The 13,206-nt window shown below is 49.1% G+C and overlaps 1 protein-coding gene across 2 annotated transcripts in view; it reads right to left on the bottom strand.

Annotated features, from left to right (window-relative positions):
- Positions 1-13,206, bottom strand: part of Hlcs (holocarboxylase synthetase) — a 169,945-nt gene that overhangs the window by 37,890 nt on the left and 118,849 nt on the right. The gene's annotated exons all lie outside the window — the stretch shown is intronic.

The following is a 13,206-nucleotide window of genomic DNA, read 5'->3' as shown; positions in this document are numbered from 1 at the left end:
GCCACACGTTAGGGTGCACATTCCCATCATTCCCCAGGTCCCATGGAAGTCAGCATGGCTTCCTATCACAAAGGGAGTGTTAAGCAAGACAAACTCATGCAGCCCTCACCAGGGTAAACTAGTTTTCAGGCACAGCTGTCTGGAGCTGATGATTCTAAGATACCAACTGCTGGTGACCTGTCCCTTTTTACCATGTGTCCACAGACTGCCATGGATGTTTCTGGCACTTGGCTCTGTTGAGGAAACTACATGCTCAGAGATAAAAAATAAAATAAATTAAAAAAATAAACACCACTGGCATTTGTCGGCTGTGTGTGGTGAACAAATACTGAATCAAGCGTGTCTCACATGACCGTACTTCTAGACGAGGAGGGATGAGGTATGGGTCTGACTTAGGAACCACAGGTGAGCGAGCACCTCCTGGCAATACTCGGCCGCACTAAAACCGACAGGAACAGTCACGTGTCCAAACAGTTCTGTGCTCTTACACCACAGTGCTACAGATTTAGGCAACCTAAAGGAGCCGGATGTGATGCTGTAAACCACTAATCCCAGCACTCGGGAGGCACAGGCAGGTTCATCCCTGCGAGCTCAAGGCTAGCCTCGTCTACATAGTGAGTTCCAGCCACAGCTACATTGTGAGACCCTGTCTCAAATATAAATAGATAATAAGTTAAAAATCACTAGAATAAACATAAATTTGGTCATGGTACAAAAATGAGAACACAGAAAAACTCGGCGCCACAACAGGGCTATATCCCAGCAGCGGCTAAGAAGTAAATTTTGTTACAGTGCATCCGTACCGTGGAAAATCTGAACAACAGGAAGAAGCAGAACACGGAATGACCCACGAGTCTGCCACCAAAAGGTGTTTGGTGAAACTGCTTTACCTTGTTTTCTGTAGGGTGTTTATACAACCAGAGAAAACAAACCACCACTGCCAGCTGCCACTGCCCAAGTGCGCTACTGTTCTCACCACAACGTGGGAGCACATCCTGCTACTGATAAACATTCTTCAAAACTGCTGACTCAGGCCGGTGAGCCAGCCCAGCCGGGGGAAGGTGTCCAAGCCTGATGACCTGTGTGATCCCTGGAACCGTGGGTTGTCCTGACCTCCACACGCGTGCATACACACAATAACGATATAGTAAAGATAACAATATATAAAAGTGTAATAACAGGGCGGGGCAGCGTGCAGGTGTAGATACACCTGTGTGGGGGCGTGAGTGCATGGGTGGGCTGGTGTGCATGTGTAGGCACACACGTGTGCACATGTGCATGCATGGGAGTGCGGGCATGTGGAAGCCAGAGGCCGGCATTGGCTGTTTTCTCACTCGCTCTCCAACTCATATACCTGAGGCTGGGTCTCTTACTTGCACCCAGATTTGAATGCTCTGGCTAGTCTGGCTAGCCAGCTTGCTCTGGGGATCTTCTGTCCCCTGGTCTCTATGCCCACTTGGCATTTATGTGGCACTGGGGGTCCAAATGCTCTCATCATACTTGGCAGAAAGCACGTTACACATTTAGTCTCCTCCCAAAACCTGATTTGAAATGGATCTTTGGATCATTCATCATCCTGTTATGACTTAATTTATACAAACTGGTTCCTTTTGTTTTAAAAAATTAAAATTGTGTTCCTCTGCTCCTCATTTCCTGCTTCTTAAAAAACCACTGGGGTATTCATTTCAATTGCTCGATTAGCTTCTTAGTCATGTTTCTTTACATTTTTACGTTATTGCACCGGGGACCACAGTATGCGCGGTTACGTTTTATAACCCGCCACCGTCAATACTGTACCACTTCCTGTACAATGGAGAAACTTTAGAGCCACAGGAGCCCATACCGACCACATCAGGCTGGAGTTGCTAGGTGTATTGCATCTACGGGTGTTATAAGACCCAGGAGGAAACGCAGTAATCCTTGTTCTAAATAGTTATGTGGTTAATCAAACAATTAAAGAAGGGAAAAGCATGTAAACCAATACTGTGGACCTATCCAAATAGTTCATTTCCAGTTCTCTTCATCGCCCCTCCAGGACCTGAGTTCCCTGCACCATCGTCTCCCCTCACTTGCAGGGGTCCCTTCAGCCTGCGTCACAGTGACGGTCTGCTGGTAAGTCCTGGGAGTTTGTTTCCACCATGCCCACTCGATTCACCATCCCTATACCCTGGCACGCTCACATGGTGTGGGGGGAGGGTCACAAAGAACTGGCTGCCATCGGTGTCTGGTCCTGCACTAGCCATGTGAGAATCCCAGACCCAATGAACTTCAGGTCTGGATGATGCGCATTTTCAAACCGCTTGCCGTAGATGGATGCACCACTTCGACCTGTACCTATTGGGTCACCGCCTTGGATCGCAAAGTCTTTGATGATCCTGTGGAATCTGGTGCTATTGCAGCAGTACACCCCCACACCCCGCCCCTGGAGCCAGCTCTGCAAAGTTCTTGCAGGTCTTTGGAGCATGCACCCAGTACAGCTCAAGTGGGAAGATCTCCATGCTAGTCTCCAGGCAGACATCGGCAGCTTCCAGGTGTCAGGGGGAATTACCCAATAAAAATAAATTTTAAGGGGCTAGAGAGATGGCTCAGCAGTTAAGAGCACTGGCTGATCTTCAGAGGACCCGGGTTCAATTCCCAGCACTAGCACGGCAGCTGACCCGACTGTAACTCTAGTTCCAGGAAATGTGGCATCCTCACACAGACATACATGCAGCCAAAACACTAATGCACATAAAATAAATAAATAAACAAACAAATAAATTTCAAGGGTCTGGGGCTGTGGCTCTGTTGGTAGAGTGTTTGCTAGCTTTCAGGAAGCCCTGTAGTCAATTCCCAGCACCACAGAGGCTAGGCATGGCGGGGCATGTTTATAATCCATGACTGAAGTGTACTTGTGTACAGACAGGAAGGTCAGGAGTTCAAGGCCATCTTTGACTGCACAGAGAGTTAGAGGCCAGACTAAGATCTGCGAGATCCTAACAGAAGGAAGGAAGGAGGAGGAAGAGGAGGAGGAGGAGGAGGAGGAGGAGGAGGAGGAGGAGGAGGAGGAGGAGAGAGGAAGGTAAGCTGGTCGGAAGGTTTAGTTCCAAATTCTCCAGCACGCTTCCAATGGAATGTAGGGGCTCTCTTGGGGTCCTCGGCACCCAAGAAAATATCCAAATTCCTCGAGATCACCATGATGGACAAGAACATGGGGACTGTTGGCCTGACAGTTGCCTTTAGAATAGGTGACACCTGAGTAAAGATCTAACCAAGTGTCCTCAGCCAACACCACATGGAGAATAACTCAGCTGAACGTTATGCAAGTCTCCCACCCAGAAAAACCACAAGAAACATAAAATTGTCTTTTTAAGCCAGAAAGTTCTAAGATGGTTTCAGTTCCCACCATGGATGCACATGACAATTTTTAATTAGGAAACCAATAACTTTGGTTAAACGAATATATTTTTTAAAACCAGTAATGTGGTCACACTGGGACTATGAACTAGACAGTGTCACACTGACCTTCTTCTGGTAGCCACAGGGCACAGTCTAGTTTCTTCAGAAGCACTTTCTGTTATGGGCTTTAAAACAGTGTCCCTTCAGAGAGTATGCAATGCAACCAATATTTAACAGTTATTACCGGCAGGTCGACAATTTATGGAGTTTTCTAGTATTTACACAACAATTTTTTTTTTTTAAAAAGATTTGGTTTGTTTCCTCCCCCCCCCCCTTTTTTTTTTGACATAGCATCTCACTGTTTCTATGGCTAGCCTGGAACTCTGGCCATGAATTCAGAGACCAACTGCCTCTGCCTCCCAAGTGCTGGGATTAAAGGTGCCATCATGTCCAGGACTAAGATTTATTTTCATTTTAGTTATGTGTATGTACGTGTCTGTCTGAAGTTATGTGCCCATGACTGCACGTGCCAACTGAGGCCAGAAGAGGGCATGGGATCCCCTGGAGCTACAGGTACAAGCAGTTGTAAACTGCCTGGTGGATGCTGACAACCACAGTAGGATCCTTTGCAAGGACAGTACCTGCTCTTAACCAAGACCCTCTTAAGAAATTTTATTTTGCATTATTTATTTGAGTGTATATATTTATATAGGCAGGCACATATCATCCCATACGTGTGGAGGTGAGGACGCTTGTGGGAGCTGCTTCTCTGCTTCCACCATGTGGGGACCAGAAACTGAAGTCAGGTTTGGGAGCATGCACGTTTATCTCCTGGGCCATCCCACTGGCCTCTAGTTGTTACGCTTTCAGCTGATACACACCGGGCCCTGACTTATGAGATTCTATCCAGAGAGAGCGTTTTGTGCTTCAACGGCACAGTTTCCAGCTCCTTAACAGGGTCTTATTCTTTTTCATCCCAGGTAATGCTGATATGGGACCAAATCCCACACCTGAAATGCTGGGAGCAAGAGTCACAGGTTTCACTGGCTGAGTAAACTTAATCCAAAAGGCTCAGACATCCATAACTTTTTCTTTCTTTTTTGAGACAAGGCCTCGCTATGCACTCCAGGCTGGCCTCAAATTCATGGTCCTCCTGCTTCAACCGCCTGAGTACTGGGAATTACGGTGTGTGTTGCCATGACTGGCCTGAAATCCAAAACTTTTTGAGCATCATATTATTGTTTTGGATTCCAGATTTTTCAGACTAGAGACATACAATCTGCTTGTCAATTGGGACCATGGGCAGTAGGCACCTACCTGCTCATGTCTGGAAAACGAGCTCAAAACTGCAACTCACTCCAGTGCAGGTGATGGCAGGGAGGAAAGGTCTGCCCTTCCCCCACCAAGCCATGCCTGGAGGGGTGGGGAGCCAGGAGCATCCACCAGTGCCCTGCCATAGAGGCAGACACTCACTCATCCCACTGTGATGCTGATGAGCCAACCATCAAGTGTCAAGAGTGAGTCCTGACTCAGTCTGGAGAGAGAGAGAGAGAGAGAGAGAGAGAGAGAGAGAGAGAGAGAGAGAGAGAGAGAGAACGAGCATCCCTCTCTCAGAGCTAGGTACAAAAGTCAGGTTCGTTCCTTGGAGAAAAGTGGTTCTGAAGTTCAAACAATTTAAGAGGCCTCTTTCCCACTCATGGCATCCAGGTGTCATCATTAACATCTGACCCTTCAGAAGGCCTGCTTTCAGAGACCCTGCCTGCTGCTGACACCCGAGGAGAGCATGGATGACAGGCCAGGAGGTGGACCAGACACTGGGCTCACAGCCACAGATGGAGACACCTTTTTGCTTACAAAAGACTCTTCAGAAGCCACAAGCTGGCCTCACAGAAACTGGTACCACACAGCTGTGTCGCAAGGTGGAGGTAAAAGCCACTGAGGTGTTATGGGACCGCCCAAGCTCCGAGGTCAGTCCTCTGCTTCTCAAAGTCCCATCAAGCCAGGAAGTAACAGGTTCCTAAAAGATTTCACAAAGAGACAAGCAATACCTACATTCTGTGGCACTAAGCTTAACAATCCTAACAGAGGGTTATGCTAATTAAAGTCCCAAAGTTCTATGTCTTTATATCATGCATGCTTATTTTATCATTACTGTTTTGAAGTTTCTGAGACAGAATTTTGCCCAGTTTGGCTTAGAGAACTCTCTCTGATCCTGCTAACTGAGCCTCACAAGTTCTGGGATGACAAGCGTGTGCCGCTGTGCAAAATTTATCCATTGATTTTTAACTGTGGAGTAAGATAGCCTAAGCCAATACTGAAACCTCACATAGGACTTAGAATATTCATGTTTAAAATCAGTTAATTTTTAAAAGATAAGACTTCATAAGCCACCCGATACAGCTTTTATTCTTTTGACTTAAATTTTTTGTTTAATTAGCTAAGCTCAAAAGACAGGCACCACTCACCAATTTTAGTGAGCTTAAAATGGAGAGATCTTGGCCAGGTAAAATGGCTCAGCAGGTAAAAAGCGGTAGCTTCACAACCCACAACCCATAGAGAAAACCGGATGCCTTGGTGTGCGCCGTAATCCCACCTCTGCTGGGACACAAGGCAGAGGCCAGAGAACCAGCCTGGAACACTGCATGACAGAAGCAGGACCCTCAGAAAACTAAGTCTGGGAAACTGTCCTCTGCCCTGTGGGCCATGGCAGGTGCACACTGAAAACTCATGAGTGTGTATGAAAAAGCAAGCCAGCAACAACAGCAGAACAGAACAGAACTGATAGGATGAATATACATATATATATGTATATATATGTGTGTGTGTGTGTGTATGTATAGATATTCACATACATCATATACACATCATATGTATATGAGATTTATCAGAGTGGCTTACAGAGGAGAGAAGGACAAATTAAAAGTTTCATGCTACACGCACTTGCAAATATGTAAAGCACAGGGATAACATTTTCTTGTAATTGAGAAGGTCACTTCGGCAGATTATAAATTTAGTCAACGTTCTTCAGAACAACCCACTTCCCGGTACTAAGCAACGCAAACAGCGCCGAAACAGCCAGGGTCCTACGTCCCCGCTTCCATTTTTCCACTGCGTCATTTCCTGGATAAGCCCTCTCATGCCTGAGGCCCACAGACGCACACATCCTTAGGCACCACAGGTCGGCATGCCAGCCGCAAGGAGATGCACCGTGAAGGCTGGGCTATTCAACCAAGGCCCTTGACCATCACTGTCCACCCCCATGACCCCAGGGAGGGGTAGAGGCAGATTCTAAGAAAATGGTCTGATGCCGTTCTCAGTTAGAAGCATGAGGAGGTTTACAACGACCAAGTCACATGCCAGTTCCTTTCAAACGGTGCCAACACTTGGTGCCAACGCAATTATGAGGCTGGAAAACTGTGTAATGAATAAAGCAGCCCATAACTCCTCTCGGAATATGTATGTACAACTTATTAAGCGACATAAAAAGCAAATAGCCATGGCACACACTAGAACTTCAATTCCGAGACTCAGTGCTTTGGGACATTTGAGTCAAACCCCATCATCTGGAAGTACCTAACAAGAAGAAATATGAGGTCAGGCACTGTTGGAGAAGCAGCTGCAAGCCCTCTGCCTAATGAGGTGAGCGGGCCAGCACTTCAGGTGCCTCCGCGAGGAAGAAACTTCCAGTTAAATGTAACGTAAGGCTTGCATCCAACTTACAGAGTGAAAACACTGCCGTGGGGATACTTTTCTCTTTTGAAATGACTAACTGCCAGCTCTCCCACCTCAAGCCACCTGGTAGAAAACGTGTCCCCAGTGCTCACTGGATTCTCCCAGATTCTCACTGGATTCAGCCCAGTTCAGCTGGTGGTCTTCAGAGGCCTGGCAGGAATAAGGTGGCATCTTCCCTCAGTGTCTCCAGCCCCAGCCAGGAGGACCTCACTGACACCCCCCGCAGAGCGACAGACCCCCTCCCTTTCAAGAGTACTGCCAAAGGGAGGTGGACGGCTCCCCAAGCTCCCCCGGCACATCTCATACTCTACAGCTGAGCGTTATCTTCTTCCAGCGATGCCGTCAGATTTCACACACACACACACACACACACACACACACACACACACACTCACACACACACACACATACATACACACACACACACACACACACACACACACACACACAGAGGCCCAGTTAGATGCTCTAGGGGTCCCATATTCTCAAAGGCTACGTGGAAGGCTATTGGGCAGTTAGGGTGCCTGGAGGATGGGGGGCTGGTGGATGGCCTTTCACTGGGGGTGTGCCTTTAATGGGGATACCAGGACCCTGGCCCTTTCTTACTCTCTTTCGCTTCCTGGTCTCCACAAAGTAAGCAGCTTCCTCCACACTCTCCTGCGTTACATTCTGCCTCACCACAGACCCAACTGGGCCAAGTGGCCATGAACTAGAACACTGGTTCTCAACCTTCTGACGCTGCGACCCTTTAATACAGTTCCTCGTGTTGTGGTGACCCCCAACCATAAAATTACTTGGTTGCTACTTCATAATTGTAATTTTGCTACTGTTACGAATCGTAATGTAAATGTCTGATATGCGACTCCTGGGAAAGGGTCATTTGACCCCCAATGGGGTAGGGACCCATAGGTTGAGAACTGTTGAACTAGAACTTCTAAAGTCATGAGTCCATATACACCTTTCCCTGTCAGAAGCTGATCATTTTTGGCGTTTTGCTCCAGTAACAGGAGACTAACACAGACATGAGTTTCCATGAAGTCACAGTTGGTATGGGTGGCCCTGAACGATGACGCTGATGCAGCTGGGGCCCCAGGCAGCCGCAGTCACAATAACCACACCCTAGGATGCTAAGCTACAATGTCCCTGAGTCAGGCACACTACACACATTCTTTCTTTCCTTCCTTCAATGAATTATGTTTTTAGTAGTTTTTTTTTTCCTTGTCACACATGTTCTTTTGCGTCTCTGTCTGTCTGTCTGTCTGTCTGTGTGTCTCAAGTACACCTGCCACAGCACCTGGGTGGAACAAGATGACAGCTTTGCAGTGTTCTCTCTCTCTTCCCCCGCCAGCCTCCTCGCTGGGCAGGGTTTGTCTTCTTATTTCTGAGGTAACACATAGACCGGGCTAGGGGGCCTGCAAGCTTCCAGGAGAGTCTCCTGTCTCCAGCTCCCATCTGGAGGGAGAAGTTCTGGGGTTACAGATGAAAGCCACCCTTCAAAAGGGCTCCCGGGACCGAACTTCAGGCCTTCAGTCTTGCTGGGTAAGCACCCCAGCACAGAGCGCCACCTTGCCAGCCTTTAAGTGAATTTTCAACTTAGGATATTTTCAACTTGATGAGCTAACTAAGACACAAACCTCTCATAAGCTAAAAAGTATCTGCCTAATACAGTCTCATCTGTGTGGGGTGCACTAACAATAAAGATTCAGCCTGTGTTTATCATCAGATTCAACAAGATGTCTGCTATTTTATCTGGAAAAATCGATGCAAAAGTGTAACAACAGGGAAGGAGAAATGAAATCCTGCCCTCCTTGTAATCAGTCAAGGAAGAGAGAAAATGCAGCCACTGGGGAGGAGAGGAGTGTGATGAGGGAGGAGTGTGATGAGGGAGGAGTGGGATGAGAGAGGAGTGGGATGAGGGAGGAGTGGGATGAGGGAGGGGAGGAGTGGGATGAGGGAGGAGTGGGATGAGGGAGGGGAGGAGTGGGATGAGGGAGGAGTGGGATGATGGAGGGGAGGAGTGGGATGAGGGAGGGGAGGAGTGGGATGAGGGAGGAGTGTGATGAGGGAGGAGTGGGATGAGAGAGGAGTGGGATGAGGGAGGAGTGGGATGAGGGAGGGGAGGAGTGGGATGAGAGAGGAGTGGGATGAGGGAGGAGTGGGATGAGGGAGGAGTGGGATGAGGGAGGAGTGGGATGAGGGAGGGGAGGAGTGGGATGAGGGAGGAGTGGGATGAGGGAGGGGAGGAGTGGGATGAGGGAGGGGAGGAGTGGGATGAGGGAGGAGTGGGATGAGGGAGGGGAGGAGTGGGATGAGGGAGGGGAGGAGTGGAATGAGGGAGGGGAGGAGTGGGATGAGGGAGGAGTGGGATGAGGGAGGAGTGGGATGAGGGAGGAGTGGGATGAGGGAGGAGTGGGATGAGGGAGGGGAGGAATGGGATGAGGGAGGGGAGGAGTGGGATGAGGGAGGGGAGGAGTGGGATGAGGGAGGAGTGGGATGAAGGAAGGGAGGAGTGGGATGATGGAGGAGTGGGATGAGGGAGGAGTGGGATGAGGGAGGAGTGGGATGAGGGAGGAGTGGGATGAGGGAGGGGAGGAGTGGGATGAGGGAGGAGTGGGATGAGGGAGGAGTGGGATGAGGGAGGGGAGGAGTGGGATGAGGGAGGAGTGGGATGAGGGAGGAGTGGGATGAGGGAGGGGAGGAGTGGGATGAGGGAGGAGTGGGATGAGGGAGGAGTGGGATGATGGAAGGGAGGAATGGGATGATGGAAGGGAGGAATGGGATGAGGGAAGGGAGGAGTGGGATGAGGGAGGGGAGGAGTGGGATGAGGGAGGGGAGGAGTGGGATGAGGGGGGATGTGGAAAAATAAAGGCTCCTCATTTTAGAATTCCCCATGCTGCTTCTCAACCTTGAACATCACTCAGGGATCTGGGCGGATCTGGTTAGTTTAATACATGGGCCCTGAGTGGCAGGGCCAGGGGCTGGCCTGCTTCTCTCCCACCCTCCCCATGAGATGGACGCTGCTGGCCCAGACCCATCACTTTCTGAAGCCCATCTAGGCAGGGGGACTGTGGAGGTGATCATCTGCGGAGGAGGAAGGCAGCCAGTAAGCAACAAAACTTAACCCTGTTTTTAGTTTATTTAAGACTACCTCCTTACAATTTCCAGAGAAAAAACACAAGAGAAACAGACTTTGCTTCAAACTATGGACAGCGGCTGGAGTTGGAAGCAATGGCCTTGTTACAGGGTCAGTGTAGCGCAGGGCTCCTCAGCACTCACCAGCAATGCCCACGGCTTCCCCCCTCCCCCTGCCGGGATGTTCTCAGCATTAATCACTGCTCTTTGACATATTTTCCGTGTAGAGGATACAGAGCCTGCTAGTCACGCTGCCAGATGGAGTAGGTCAGCCGAAATCCCACACCAGAACCAAAGGTTCTTCATTCAAAGGTGAATGAGAAAACGACTCCCTATCCAGACCCAGGACCTGGCTTCATCCCTGCATCCACCATGCCTGCGTCCCACTTCCTGCCACAGTCTTACTCTGACAGTTTCCCACCTGCAGCTCCAGCCCTCCTCACAGCCTACCCCACACTCTCACCCGCTTCTGGCCCGGTGTTAAGAGCACTCGCTGCTGTCCTTGAGGAGCTGGGTTTGGTTCCCAGCACCCCACACGGCAGCTCACAACGGTCTGTATCCAGTTCTAGGACATACACCACCCTTGCCCCCTCTGGCCTTCCCGGGGCACCATACACACACGTGGTGCACAGATGTACATGCAGGGAAAATGCTCATACACACAAAAAATAAACAGATCTTAAAAAGAAAAGGAAGTGAAGTACAAACATTCCATCTCTGAGTTTCCTTCTAGCTTCCCACTGTGAGAAACCAGCGCCCTCGTTAAAAGCACCAAGACAAGGGTGCTGAGCAGAAGCACACACGTATACACAAAGCAGATGCACCAAGCAATTTTGGTCACATATGCTCTCCATATTGCTGAGACCAGCAGCACATGCAAAAATCCAGGGCAAAAGCCTCAGCTGGCGCAGACAACCCCCAAACACGTGGCATAAGCTTGCAGGACTCGCTGAACAGGCATGCATCCCTCGGAGGCCCAGAGTTATCTGAAATACTTGTTGGGGAAAGTAGAGAGGTAGCACCAGTTGGCACACACAGGCTTTCTGCAGTCAATTGTAAATGCAAGCATGTAAATTCATCCTATACACAGCCTGTTTCCCCATCAATTAGAATAGTCCAGAAGCAACTTCCATGGCTAATTTCAGAAAACTATCATTCTATCCAAATTAAAGATAGCTGCTACATCCCACCACACACCAGGCACTTCCCAAGGGGGGTAAGGAAAGCAGAAAGCCACAATTAAGCTTGTTTACATCACTGTACACACCCACAGATAAAGGCAGCAGGAAAGGTTGTCGAAGCCCCCTTGCTGTGGATGGGGACTCTGCCTGGACTGAGGATGCAGCAGCAGGTCCTGCACTGACCTCAGCAGAGGTACCACTGCACCTGAGGTCCTGCCCCTCAGCCCAGGGCTGCTGCTGTCAGCCCTCCCTGCCATGTGCTCCGAGAGAAGCGTGCAGCTGACAGTTCCTTCAGTGTGCCAGGAGCCTTCCTTGTAAGAAAAGCTTAAGGATGACACTTCACAGAGGGTCTGTGGAGACAGCTGCTCAGATGCCCTAACCCCAGAAAGACTCATTTTCCTTTCCTATTTATTTGAGGCATGATCTCGTATAGTCCAGGCTGGCTTTGATTCTCTTTATAGTCAAGGATGTCTTTGAACTTCTGATCCATCCACCGCTACCTCCTATGGGCTGAGTTTAGGCACATGCAACCCCCATGCCTGGCTTGTGTAGTGCTAGGGACCAAATCCAGAGAACTATGTATGCCAGCGAGCACTCTACCAACTGAGCATGCCAGGCGAGCACTCTACCAACTGAGCATGCCAGGCGAGCACTCTACCAACTGAGCATGCCAGACAAGCACTCTACCAACTGAGCATGCCAGACAAGCACTCTACCAACTGAACATGCCAGACGAGCACTCTACCAACTGAGCATGCCAGGGAGCACTCTACCAACTGAGCATGCCAGGCGAGCACTCGACCAACTGAGCATGCCAGGGAGCACTCTACCAACTGAGCATGCCAGGCGAGCACTCGACCAACTGAGGACCCCCACAAGACATCCTGTAGCAAAACCTCAGGTCCAGTTGGCAGCCCAGTGATCTTGCAAGACAGCTTTGCTTGGCTACAATCGACCACGGCAGTCTGGTGACTTCTCTGAGCAGAGAGTAAGCATCTGATAAAGACGGAGGTTACATTAACGCAGAGGACAAAGGGACTAGCAGGACCTTCGCATGGCACCTTGGTCTCAAAGTGGGAAAAGCTTCTATTAGCAAGGGGGACGCGCACACACACCGAAGGTAGATTAAAACGTGGACGCTTTTCTTTCTACTCGAATTTGGGATTGCTTTGGATTTACCATTCGTATCTTTATTCAGTCTGGACTTAACTGGTTTCTCCGCCTTTCCCTACAACTGAGATTTTTCACCAAGGGACCCTGCCTTCTCTAATTTGATTTTCTGGGTCCAAGACTTTCATCTTCTGAATCGCCGCTTATCTGGTGCATCCATGAGATCAGCCCAACAATTGTTTGACTATGGCTCAAGATTTAAATTTCTTTCTCAAAGAAGAATTTAAATCTCTTAATTCTCCAGCACTCACCTACCCTCCATCCACTGGGCACTTTGCTTCCTCACTGGCTTCCCCACCCAGTGCATGGGGTCTTCTTGCCTTTGACTTCATGCAATTCTTTGAATAAAAGGGGCTGCAGTTTTGTTACCAGCGAAACGAACTCTACGTTAGAGACATCCAAATTGTGTGGATTTGGTATAAGCTTCTTTCAAAAACTGCTACTCCGTTATTGGGCATGTTTATGCCTAAAGAGAAGATTCTGTGTTCTATTGTGTCCGAAGCTTTCAAAGTACGATTGTTCAATTTGCAAACTGCAATTGGTTAACCAAGCTGAACTTAATTAGCCCGTCCACCCTCCGGCCCACATCAAACCCCACTGTTTGATGTATTCT

The sequence above is a fragment of the Peromyscus eremicus genome, chromosome 12 (assembly GCF_949786415.1).
Source record: "Peromyscus eremicus chromosome 12, PerEre_H2_v1, whole genome shotgun sequence".
In the NCBI taxonomy this organism is placed as follows: Eukaryota; Metazoa; Chordata; class Mammalia; order Rodentia; family Cricetidae; genus Peromyscus; species Peromyscus eremicus.
The sequence above is the reverse complement of the archived record's forward strand: the minus strand, read 5'-3'. Positions and strand labels throughout refer to the sequence as shown.